General features: G+C 40.1%; 1 pseudogene; it reads left to right on the forward strand.

Moving 5' to 3' along the window:
- The first annotated feature begins 11767 nt into the window (after positions 1-11767).
- Positions 11768-12918, forward strand: LOC142442499 (selenide, water dikinase 1 pseudogene; annotated as a pseudogene).
- Positions 12919-13967: the final 1049 nt, after the last annotated feature.

Here is a 13967-nt window from a genome sequence, read left to right on the forward strand (position 1 = left end):
GTGGTGTTAGCAAACCCAGGGACAAGGAAACAACATGGGAACCAAATTGGTGATGAGGGGGGAGTGGCAGGCCTGGTAGGGAACGATCAAGGGTAAGGTTATGTAAAGAAGAGGTAATGCTGTAACCCAGGTGAGCACGTAGCATGATAGTGGGGCAGGAGGAAAGTCAAGGGAAATAGAGGAAAGAGCTAGGAGGCAAAGGGCATTTTTAGAGGACTAGACAAAGACATGTACATGCAAATATATATCTGAGGATGGGGAAACAGATCTACATGCCTATATTTATAGGTTTAGTATTAAGGTGGCAGAAGGACCTTGGGCCTCTACTCAAGCACTCTCTCAATGCATAAATACTTTCTTCTATTAAATTGGCATTCTGTGATGCTCACCCTCCTGACACAACCTCTGAAGCCAAAGCAAGTGCATAAGCAAATGTGGCAAAGAAAGCTGATGGTGCCCGGCTATCGAAAGAGATAGTGTCTGGGGTCTTAATGTCTTGAAGGTGAACAAGCAGCCATCTAGCTCAGAAGCAACAAAGCCTACATGGAAGAAGCACACCAGCCTGTGCGATCACGAGGTTTCGAAGGGATCAGGTATAAGGCATCATCAGGAAAAAAACTCTTACCATAGTGAATGAAGGGAGAAGTGCAGAGTGGATACCCAAAGCCCATTTGTCAGCCACTGGAGATCCCTTCAGAGGGGGTTAGGAGAGGAGATGAATCAGTCAGGTTGCAATGTAGCACCGATGAAGAATACAGCTTTCCTCCAGTTCCTAAATGCTTCCTCCCCCATAACTACCATGATCTGAATTCTACCTTGCAAGTCTGGATAGAGCAGAGGATGTACACTGGTGCAGATAGGAGCTGGAGGCACAGGGAATCCAGGGCAGATAATATCTTTAAGACCAGGGGTGTGAGGGGCAATATTGGGAGGGTAGAGGATGAGTGGGTTGAAAAGAGGGAACCGATTACAAGGATCTACATGTGACCTCCTCCCTGGGGGATAGACAAGAGAAAAAGGGGTGAAGGGAGACACCAGACAGGATAAGATATGACAAAATAATAATCTATAAATTATCAAGGGCTCAAAAGGAAGGGGGAAGCAGGGAGGGAGGGGGGGAAGAGGACTTGATGCAAAGGGCTTAAGTGGAGAGCAAATGCTTTGAAAAATGATGAGGGCAAAGAATGTACAGATGTGCATTCTAAAATTGATGTATGTATGGATTATGATAAGAGTTGTATGAGTCCCTAATAAAATGTTGGGTTTTTTTTTTTAAAGAACGGAAGAGTACCATAGGCATCTAATGAGGAAGTTTGTGCAGTGCTGAAAACTGCATTGGTGTTATGCCCAGCAAATTTGCTTCATGGAATTGTTTTTTTTCCTATCACTACCATGTACCTTATTCTTGGAGGGTAGCAAGGAGTGTCCTATGATGCTTTACCACATTCAACCTACATCCTTGATTTCACTCTTTTTGACTTATTTTAATTCCCCAAACTCAAAGACCATTTCAAAGGAGCAGGAACTGCCTTCCTGTAGGACAGAGCATAACTGCTACCGAGGTTTCCAAGGATGAAAGCTTTATGGGTGAACATGGCCTAATTTTTGTCCCAACACTCAGTGGGCTAATTCACACTGTTGGCCTTATGGTGAGCAGTCCAATGCATAAGGAGTACACCACCAGGGCTTTGCAAATTCCAACATACTGACCAAAAAGTGAATTAAAAATATGTATAAAACTAGAAAGGCATATACAGTCCTCATGGATTGGAAGTCTCAACACAGTAAAGATCTGAATTCAGCCCCAAATTATATAGAGCTATAACACAGATCTTCTAAAATTAATGAAATTCAAAGGAATGGAACAGCTAAAAAATACAAAATGGAAAAAAAATAATGAAAAGTTTCACCTAATTTCAGGACTTAATATCTTGCTGTAGTAATGAAGACTGTACTCTCAGTGGAGGATTATACACATAAATAACGAGAATAGAACAGAAAACCCAGAAGTTGTTTCCCATTAAAAGGCCTATTATTTTTTGTCATTGAATAAGAAAGATATTGAGTAAAGAAGGCTGAGTAAATAATGGATGCATTTGAATTGTGGGGCTGGCAAGGAATATAGAAAGTACGATCATCTTCCAGAAGGACAAACACCTCTCTTAGGAGAAATACATCCAGAATGTTCTCTAGAAGCAAGAACAGCTAGACTTCTCTCCATACTGTGGATTTTTACCAAGAGAGACCAGTGCATAGAAGAGGACATCATGTGTGGTAGGTCGAGGGGCAGGAATAGAGAGGAAGGCCCTTGAGGAGGTAGATTGACAAAGTGCCTACAACAATGGGCTCAAATGGCGTGGATGGTGCAGGATCAGCAGTGTTTCCGTTTGTTGTACACAGGGTCTGCTAGGGGTCAGAACAACAGGATGATACCTAAGAAATATTTTTTTGCAATAGGTGCTAAATACATTTTAATAGAAATAGCCTTAGAAATGGTGACAGTGCAAGTGCACATTCACAGGGTGTGGGTGTAGGGTGATATTTTACAAAACCTCCAAGTCTCAAACAAAAAGTTACTTAAATGAAGCAGACTTAACTGTCAAATATAAAATGAGAAAATTAGTATAAATCTTTAGAAAATAGGGCAAGACACAAAACAAACAACAAGAAGCAAATTCATTGCTATGGAGTCAATTCCAACCCATAGTGACCCTTTAGGGCTAGCTAGAACTGCCTCTTTAAGTTTCTGAAACTGTAACTGTGTGACTAGAAGACCCCATCTTTCTCCCATGAAGTGGCTGTGGGTTTCGAGTCGCTAACTTCGAGGATGTCAGCCCAATGCATAACTTATTACATCACCATGGCTCTTCTAGGGCTAGCCATCGTGTTCTTAAATGAGAACAAAAAAACAAAGCATGCCTCAAGAAAAAGAACAAAACTATTTGGATTTAATCAAAATTACAATATTTTGCTTGAAGATAAGAAGGTCTCTAATGTGGATAAGAAGAAAATAAATAAAGCGATCAGTTATAAACATAGAAAGATTATTTAAATATCACATATTCAACTAAGGACTGGTATGTTGAATCCATAACAAAGTCTCAACCTTCAACAGTACAAAAATGAAGATCATTAGTAAGTGGCAAAAGCATAAAGAGATATTACTTGGAGAAAGCTATACAACTGGCAAATAAGTATCAAAATGGTATTAAATGTCAATTGGCATTAGGGAAATATGTGTATCATATAAAACTAATCCCTTGAACAGAAAATAGATTAGAATGTCTGCTCTTTTTAATTGTGAAAACATAAAATGTTGGTGGAAATATCAAATGGTAAGAATAAGAAAAATTGGATATGTATTATGAATGGGGATAGAAAATGTTGCATCTATTCTGAAGAGTTTGTTAGTTTCTTAAACATCTTAATCTACACTAAGCTTATGTGTTGGGCAGGGCTTTCTTGAGAAACAAAACCCAGATACTTATGAAGATAGATGATAGATAGATAGATAGACAGACAGACAGGTATAGATAGATGTATACAGCATGAAGGATTATCACAGCTAATTATTCCACATAGCAGTACAGAGGGTTCAGTACAACTGACTTCCGGGGAACAGTTAATGTACTGGAATTCCTTCAACTCATGAAGGTTTCTGGGTCCAAGGTCAAGGAATCAGACAGCTGAGTCTTCCCTAGGGCCAGGAATAGTCAGCCCACAAGTAGCAGATAACAGCATGGGTCACCAACAGTCAACAGCTCAGGATCTTATTGAAGCAGGCCGGGATAGGATATCAAACTCAAGCAATGCAAGACAATGGGACCCTCAAGTTCAAGCAATGTATACACCAGCAATGTGACAAAGCAACGGGATTCATGAGTAGGCTGTCCCATAGGTAGTGTAACTCACAAGTTGAAGCAGAGAACTAGGAAAATCAGCTGCATGCTGCTCAGATCACCATTGAGCCAGAGAGAGAGAGGGGTGGGCCTTGATGAGCCATTTATCTCTTTGCCCTCAAATCAAACTGTGACCTTATTAACACCACTATCGGAAGCATCCAGCTGATCAAGGTGTTTATTAATGGTGACTATTTAGTCCCCTACGCCTCTGTGTCTCTGCAGACAAAAGCATTGCAAAATGACTGTTGTTTGGGACTCTGCTGCTAAAAGCATTGAGGGATAACTCAGTTTTAATGATCTCTTTGAGACGCTCTTGAGTCCTGCATATCCATGTGATTGTCCTTGAGCCTAGTGCTTTTATTATTCTAAAGTTAAGAAACTGTGACTAGTTAAGTAACATTTGCATAGATAAGAGTTTAGGAATGTTTACGTTCTTTGATGTTTGTTTTGTAACCAATTCCCTTGTGTAAGAAAAATATAAAAACCAAGCTTCAAATATACTCAGGACTTCAGTCCATCAGATTGGAGGAGTCCTCCCAATCCCATGCTTTGTACATAGCTCTTTCTTTTCCTTTCATCCACACGCCTCAGTTCGAACCCAGCTTGATGCAGGATAGCTGGTCTAATCCCCCGCATTAATGGCGCCCAAATTTGGAGCTTTGAAAACCGAGGATCCTGTGATGGACACCACTGAGTAATATAGCCGTGGATTTTTACAGAGAAAATTAAGGGTAAGTGGTAAAAAGTCGGGAGTAATAAATGATGGGACAGGTTTCTAGTTAATGTATGTATGTAAATATGTTAAAAGCCAGAGGAACAAAAATAAGTTACCAAAGGTTAGAGACATTTTCAGAATTTGTGGTTAAGATATTGCCTATTGGTCAGGGTGGCAGAACAAACCAAACTATCACAGCATATAACCTAGAAATTATATTCCAGACAAACAAAAATGTGTTCACACATAATTTCCAAACAAATGCTTATATAGCAGGCTTATTGAAAAAAACAACAACAAAGTAACCTAAATATCTTTAATGTCCAAACTCATACTAAACTCACTGCCATCCCGTTGACACTGATTCACAGAGACCCTGCTGCACATTGTGGAGGCTGCACTGTTTGTGGATGTAGAAGGCGCAGTCTTGCTCCCACAGAGCTGCCAGTGATTCAACCTGCTGACCATGCAGACATCCACACCACAGAAAACTGCAAAGCAATACATAAGAAGAAGCTATTGATACCCAAAAGAACATGAAAAAAATACCAGGCAATCATTTTCAGTGGAAAAAGAAATAGCCAATTCTCAAAGGTTGCTTCTCCACAAATGACAAAATTATAAAAATTGAGAATCTGTTAGTTATTGTCCAAGGTTATTTAGGGATATGAGCACAACATGGTTATAAACATGAAATTTGTGTTATCTTTGAATTATATATTGAATCGTGCCCCTTCTCTCAAAACTAGGTTGAAGTTCTAAGTCCAGTTCTTGTTCTTGTGATCTTGTTTGGAAATAGGACCGCTGTTGATTATCAATTAAGTCATACTAGTTGATGCTGTGCCATGATGTATGTGCAGTGAGATCCTAATCCCAATTCCGATTCCTTCTGGTTGGCTTTATATGAAAGGAAGAACTGACATGAAACAGAGGCACATACAGGATGAAGATAGTTGACACATGAATGGCAGGAGAGTCAGGGAGGATGATTGTAGCACCAGAATCTAAGTCTTCAGAAGGAAGCAACTTGGGTGAGACCTTGAACACAATTACTTGCTTGTAGGGCTTTCAGTAAATTCATTTCTATCCTTTAACATCCTCTACTTAGCGATATTTTGTTATGGGCTCTCAGAAACTAAAACATCGACATTTGATGTCTCTCGATCGTATGACGGCCAGCATACTGGTTATTAAATCACATTGTACTTTTGAAAGAGTCTACCATTGTGAAAAAACTGCGTGAAGAATAACTGGGATCTCTCCATATAATTTTCTCCACTTTGTGCAAATTTGCAATTCTCTCATAATGAACACATTTATAAAAGCATGTAATACTGTACTTACCATACTGCAGGTGCTCAATGAAAATAAGATTGATAAGAGCGATACCTTAATGAGGGTTATTCCTGTAGTTCTATTCAGGATGTGTCACAAGAAAGAAGATCCTCACATGCAAACATGTCTCATCCAGAATTTGTATTTGTCTGTAGTTACATTAGCACATGTAAAGGTTTCTTTGCACAACCTATTTTCTGTCATCTTTCAGGATACTTGTTAAATGGAAATTTTGGCTAATCAAACCCCTCAGTTGTACCTTAAACACACTGAACATTGAAAGGGTAATACTTTGGTAAGGTGGCTTAACACAATTCTCTGCATTTTGTAGGACTTGATAAAGGTTTTTGTTATGAATTAACTAAACAATATTGTTGTTGTTGTTGTTGCTGTTAATGGCCAGGGAGGGACTCTCCTAGTGCACCTGGAACCACCAAATGAAATATTGTTGGGGCTTTTGTCAGGCCCGTGATTGGCTGTGAATTGAATTATTGTCATCTAAAATTACTGCCCTTTCTTTCCTGTCTGCTTTAGTCTGTCATTCTCTCTGAAAACTATTTAGCATCATAGCTACATGCAAGCCTCTGTGGACATTTGGAGGTTGACTGCACTTGAAGGGTCTGGGCTGGTATTGAAATGAGGCTGTTCAGTGCCTCCCTCCAAAGCATAACAAGTAAAGAAATGGAAAGAGACCCCAGACTTGGTATAGTAGAAGGTCAATGAGAAAGAGAAATCCCCTCCATAAGATGGTGTGGCTCAGTAGTTGAAACAAAGGGCTCTATTTTAACAGAAATTGTGAGGCAGCCAAGGCTAGGCAGTGCTCTGTTGTATTGCACACAGTGTCACTATGAGTTGGAATTGACTCGACAGCACCTAACAACAACATCAAAGAATAGCACATGGAAGAAAAGTGGGAGTAGGACGGGGGATGATCTAGATTTTGAAAATAAAGTAGGTTACCATTCCCCAAATTGCTAATTTTTCTCTAATGTTTTTCTATTTATGGCTTTGAACTATCATCATGACTATTGCCTAGCATCACATACCTAACCAAATAGAAGCAATTCCAGCCTTCATATTAGGAGTGAGTTAATTAAATATTTCACCAAATAGAGCAGGTTAAGGTTTAACATAGTCATTTTGCATGGCCTTTCAATGATGTCACAAATATCCAAATAGCCTTTAGTAGAAAAAGAGGTTCCCCATCCCTGGTATGTAGGGTTTAGGTGCTGTACATCTTTCTGAACTTTACAGGAGCTGGAGGCCCTCACCTTTCTCTCCTGAAGCTGTCAGTGAGTTTCAACAGGCGACCTTGTAGTTAACAATCTAATGCTTAAATAACATCAGGGAGATACCTAGCGCACATGCATATGTATGTATGCATATCAACAAACATGTATATGAATACACATGCATATGAATACACACATATACAAACCTGGAGTTAGAAAACCATAAAAAGAAAGAACAAATTAAACATATCTCAGGATGAAAAAATATTAAGAAAAACGTCAAGGTTCAAGTAAAGTCCTGAAGGATCCCATGGATAAAATATTGAATCCACCACAAGCAAGAACCAATAGTATTGAAGGAAGAAGGTCCGAGGTGAACTGAAAGCATTTTCATAAAACAAAGGAACTGACACGGTGCCAACTGAAATGTGTCACCAAGCTGATGAAGCACAGAAGTACTTACTCATCTATGCCAAAACATTTGGAAGTCATTTACCTGTTAAACAGATAGGAAGAGAACCATATTTGTTCCATTCCAAATAAAGGTAGTCCAAGAGAATGCAGAAATTATCCAGCCATATGATTGCTGTTACAAGCAAGTAAAATTTTGCTGAAGATAACTCAAATATGGTTGCAGCAAGCTATCCCTATGGAGTTGATAGAAATTCAAGTTGGAATCAGAAGAGAATGTGGCAGGAGGGACCTCCTTGGTGACTTCCTTTGGAATTTGGATGAAAGATGAGATACAGGAGAGCTGTTTACTTGTGTTTTATTGACTATGCAAAGGCATTGAATTGTATGGGTAATAACAAACTATAGATATCCTTCAAAAGAATGCGGAAGAACATTTTATTGTGCTCATTCAGAACTTGGACATGGGTCAAACGGCAGTTGTTCAAATAGAACAAGGGGAGACAGTGTGGTTTAAGATCATGAAATGTGGGAAAAAATTAAATTAGGAAATCTGTAGGTCAGGGTCATATCCTTTCCCCAAATGTAATCAATTTGTGTGCTAAGCAAATAGTCTGAGAAGCCAGATTACATGAAGAACAATGCATTCAGATTAGAGGAAGTTTTACATCCTGCAATAAGCAGATGACACAGTCATTCTGGCTGAAAGCAAGGACGACTTAAAGCACATGCTGATTAAAATCAGTATGAGTTCAGCATTCAATATCACATGCAACTCTATGTGAACTGGCCCAATAGGTAACACCCTAATAAATGGAGGAAAGATTGAATTTGTCAAGAATTTCAGTTTTCTTGGATCCATCTTCAAAGCTCATGAAATCAAAAGTCAAGAAAGCAAATGACATACAACATTGGGTAAATATATTGCACAAGATCTCTTTAGAGTGTTGAAAAGCCAAGATTTTGAGAACCAAGGTGCACATGACCCAACTCATGCTATTTTCCTCTTCATAAATGATCGTGAAAGTTGGACAGTGAATAAGGATGGCTGGAGAAGAATTGAAGCTTTTGAACTATGGTGTTGGGGAAGAATATTGACAGTATGATACGGGCTGACAGCAGAACTGACAAATTTGTATAAGAAGCACAGCCAGAATACTCCTGGGAAGTGAGGATAGGAGATTTTAATCTCATACACCTTTTACATATTATCGAGGGACACCAGTCCCTGGAAGAGGATATCATGCTTGATATAGAAGAGGAACAACAAGGAAATGGATGGACACAGTAGCTACAACAATCAAGTCAGATATAAAAACTTTTAGAATCGTGCTCAACAGTCCAGTGTCATTAGCGTTGAGCCTCTGTTCCTTGGTTCCATAACAATCTTCATGTGGTCTAGCATCCATTATTTCTTTATCTGTGCTTGGTTTCTTCTGTGCCTAATCTCCTTTTTCTGTATCTCCACAGTGATAGTCTGGAGATGATACAAACTACACTGATATGGTCTCATTAACATAATCAATTGATCCTTCTTCTTCAAAGTGATAAATTCATAGGTATTCGATAAATGTGTAACACATAATTTGAGGAATACAGTTTAACCTGTAACAATGACACAGTTAGTTTGAAAAGTGGCTCTTGAAAACATGTATGAAACAATGAACCAGCTTTCTTGTTGGTCTGGGTGATGGTTGAGGTGGATGACTCCACCTCCCCCTTAGATGACAAGGGCCTTTTCTTTTCGGGGTCTCTAGTACTTACTGTTTCCTTTGCCTGTCTTTTTCTCTTTAACCACACTCTACTTAGTTCATACAAAGCTATTTTTCATGAAAGAGGGCTAAATATACTTTCTCCTCCTGTTTCCTCTTACAGTGTTCATGCTTCATAACTCATCACTTATCATGAAAGAGAACTATATATTTATTCATTAAACATATTTTATCCTATCTTTGTCTACTTTTTTAAAATATTGGCACAGTCTTAGCACAATGTCTGGAACCTAAGAGAGGATCAAGAAATAGCCAAATAAAAGAATGATAAATGGAGTAATGTCCTCTTTCTATAAACTCCTTTCTCTCTTTCCAGAAGACACACTATCAGATGGTGAAGTTATAGCAACTTACCATACGGTATGTAATATGTTGTAAAAGCAGACAAGTTAGATATAGACAATGTACACAGAGGGATCTGGCTTATTTATTCTCCATTATTTACAATATTAAGTTAATTTAGCCTCATACAATTGCTATTTTTGGCGATCAAAAATATGAGAAATTCCATATTGTTCAAATTATAAACACAAAGTTTAAAAAGGCTTATGGCTTTTGTAAAATAAACTGATTTTGGTTTGAGTCCAAAAGTTTTGTATTATTCAATTGTCAGCCTGGGGACCTTGACTCAGTTACTCTTCTTGAAGAATTTTCTACTGCTTCGAATTTTGTCTTTCTTGGATAATTCGTCCCTGAGATTCATTTAGCTCTCACGAGTAGGCAGTTTAGGGATTTATTAAGGAGAGCTCCCTGTAGTAACTGAAGCTCAGTTACCATTATCCATAGTTATAGGGTCCATTCTGACTCAGCCACTCTACAGGACAGAGTGAAGCTGCCTCATACAATTTCTTTAAGGAATCATTAAGTCTCCTGGAGAGTGGCTGATGAGTTAGAACTGCAGACTGCTTCATTGTCAAGTGCTTAACTAAGGTGCAATCAGGCCTCCACAACTCACAGAATCATTCTTCAATTCTAGAATCTTGGCTTTAGAACATCTGAGAACTGGAACGTATGCTTCTTCAGAAAATTAAAGCAATCTCCTTAATGAAACACATACACTCAACACTTAGGTCAGGGTAAAATAATGTCCTTCACAAATCCGCCTTTCTCTTGTCCTCCGACTTGCTGCCCTTGGTTTGGGATTGCTCTTCATTTGCATGCATGAATCCCTCCCTCCCTTCTTCCATTTCTCCCTCCCTTCCTCCATCCCCCTTCAGATGGTTGTATGTTCACTAGTTCTTTTTGTTCTAGCAATTCTGTATATTTCTTCTATCTTATTTTAGTGTTTCCTGCATCATTCAATGATTTTCCCATATAACCTTTTAATATGGCAACTGGAAACTCGACAGTTTTTTTTCAGTTCTTTCACCTTGAGGTTGGCTGAGTGTGCTCCTCCTTTTTGTATTTGGACTTTTTATTAGAATCCCTCATGGTGTTTTCTCAAACTGGTCTTTGGCAATTTCTGTTCAGCATTCTTATGCCATCTTTCCTTCCATTCGTGATGGGCGAAGATAAACTTTGTTTGACTTTGTGGTTCATAATAAATATGGATACCATTGTGCATAAAGGAAGTTCAAGAATATTGTATGGTACTAATGCGGACATAGATTGACACAGGGCTTCAACAATGGACTCCAGCAGGAGAACAATTGGGAGGACATTGCAGGAGCAAGCAATGCTTTTTGTGCTCGGTACTGACGTGGTGGCGCCCAACAGCAGCAGCAATGCAGAGGGGCAGGACAAATAAGAAAGAGCCATTAGCAGTGTGTGCTTTAAAACCTGGAAAGATGGATGCTAGTGTTGTGTGATGTCACCGCATTTCTTATATCTGCACGCTGAACAAATATCAAGAAAACCCACCATCATAAGTCTCTGCCCATAGATTCTGAGGCAGGAAATCTTTCTGGAAAAACACCGCTGCATCTTTCCTAAGATGAGTAAGAGGCTGGTTCTAGCCGCCAAAATTTCATTATCACTCAAGAGTTTTAATTACTGTCTGACCAGTGGTTCTCAGAGAGGAAACAGTACATAGATGGTGATGCCCTTCTTTACTATCTTCTGAAGTAAGCAGTAATTCAAGAGATACTTTTAACCTTTGACATCTGAGATGGTAGCCAATTTCCATCAAAAGATGTGCCCCACAAAGGGTAAAAATATATTAATTTTTAGCTATCCATTCGCCGTGATGGCACTCTGCTTAAGTGCTGGGCTGCCATCTACAGAGTCAGCAGTTCAAAACCACCAGCCACTCAGGGAACTGAGCTTTCTACTCCTATAAAGAGTTACCATCTCGGGGAGCTGAAGGAGGGCGAAAAACGAAGCTGCGGACCAGGAGAGAAACCAGCGACCAGGAGACGGAGGGGAAGCAGCTAAGCTGGGAGGCGGGCGCGCCCCAGAGCCATGTCAGTGTGGGAATCCTTTAACCCGGAAAGTTACAAATTGGACAAGGGCTTCCGGCTCACCATGTTCACGGAACTGAAGGGCACAGGCTGCAAAGTGCCCCAAGAAGATGTCTTGCAGAAACTGCTGGCATCCTTACAAGAGAACCCCTTCCAAGAAGATGAACAGGTTCTGGGGGCAGGGATGCCCGGCTGGGCACTGAAATGGGTCCTAGTGTCATTCCCTGAGGCACGGGGTCTGTTCTTGGTTCAGACCATAGATTATAATTACCCTGTCGTCATCAACTCTTACATGATGGGCAGGATAGCTAACGTCCTCAGTGATCTGTACGCAAGGGGGCTCACCGAGTGCGATAACACGCTGATGCTGCTCAGGATCAGCAATAAAATGACTGACAGGAAAGGGATAAAGTAATGCCCCTAATTATACAGGGTTTTAAAGATGCAGCAGAGGAAGCAGGGACGTCTGTGACGGGAGGCCAAACTATTAAACCCCTGGATCGTTCTGAGAGGAGTCGCTACAACTGTCTGCCAGTCCAACCAATTCATCCTGCTGGATAATGTGGTGCCTGGAGATGTTCTTGTGTTGACGAAGCCCCTGGTGACGCAGGTAGCGGTCGCGGTGCACCAGTGGCTGGATATTCCTGAGAAGTGGAACCAAATTAAACTAGTGGTTACCCAAGAAGATGTAGAGTTGTCCTACCAAGAGGCAATGATGAACATGGGAAGACAACAGAGCAGCTGCAGGACTCACTCACACATTCAATGCTTCTGCGGCCACCGACATCACAGGCTTTAGGATTTGGGGCCATGCACAGAACCTGGCCAAACAGCAGAGGAATGAAGTTTCATTTGTGATCCACAACCTCCCTGTACTGGCCAAGAGCAAGGCCCGTGGGAACATGTTTGGCCTCAGTGGACTTGCCCGGAGAAACCAGGAGGCCTCCTGATCTGCGTGCAGCTGGAGCAAGCCGCTCGGTTCTGTGCAGAGATCAAGTCTCCGAAATGTGGCGAAGGGCACCAAGCATGGATTTTGGGGATTGTAGAGAAGGGCAACTGCACCACCAGGATCATACACAAATCTGGATCATGGAAATCTCCCCGCAGGTGGCCACACAGAACGTGAACCCCATGCCCAGTGCCACCTTCTAATTCAAACAGCAAGCACGATTTGCTTTTGTTTTTAAATAGAGTTATTCCCTTACTACCACTTTCTTTAAAGACTATAAACAACAAAAATCGCATTGTGTCTACACAGCTGGTGACCTTAGTCCGATTTGCAAGTGGATGGCATTACTAAAATAAAGCCCATTGCCCTTTCCCTGTTACATTAACTGAAGATGCACCTGGGCTCGAGGCAGCTTCTGAGTTGAGAATTATATTGCTATCCAATACTGTTGATTCATTTTGAATCTTTAGACACTTCAGCTCTTGCTGCATAGGCGTTTTAAAGTTGCTTCCGCATAGCACAGACATTACCAAGCGTAGTGTCAACTAGTAGTTTGTGTCTTTTCACGTTGTGTAAACTGAACTTAAAAAACAAACAAACCGCCTTGAAGGATAGTCTAGAAAGACAACAGCGGTCAGCGACACAATGGTATCCTAGTGCTAAGAGGGCTGCACAAGTCCTTTGAGTCTTTGATTCCTAAGCCTAGGCTTTAATCATTCAAAAGCATCTATCTGACCCGGGGCGAGACCCACCAGTGCACCAGTCCATCCGGCCAGTGTTTCACTCTGCATGGGCTACACTCTGAAGACAAAAAGAGAAATTGTACTTCTTTTTTTGTAGCCTTCCTGATACTTAACAGTAATATCATTAACAGTTTTCTTTATTGATAGGGAAACAAGAGGACACTGTTTGCAATGTAATTAGATGTTCCATAGTGCAACAAGAAATTTGCCTCACAATTCAATATATAATTAACTACACAAATAATTTTAAAATATAATCCATAATAAAGATTGTTCTGTGGATGGTAGTATTTAATACATTTTATGTTTTGTATAGTGATTTCAGGCCCTTGATTTTTTAAAAAGCTGACAGCAACTTAGCCATTATCTTAGCATTATCTCATCCTTTGCACCAACCTGTTTCTTTCCTTTTTCTTTTGTGCACGCTTTTTTGTAATATGTGCTAAAAACCTGCATTGCCAACATTTGCAGTTCAACCTTGTTATTCAAATAAATATTTAATTTTTTAT

Source organism: Tenrec ecaudatus, chromosome 3 (genome assembly GCF_050624435.1).
Source record: "Tenrec ecaudatus isolate mTenEca1 chromosome 3, mTenEca1.hap1, whole genome shotgun sequence".
In the NCBI taxonomy this organism is placed as follows: Eukaryota; Metazoa; Chordata; class Mammalia; order Afrosoricida; family Tenrecidae; genus Tenrec; species Tenrec ecaudatus.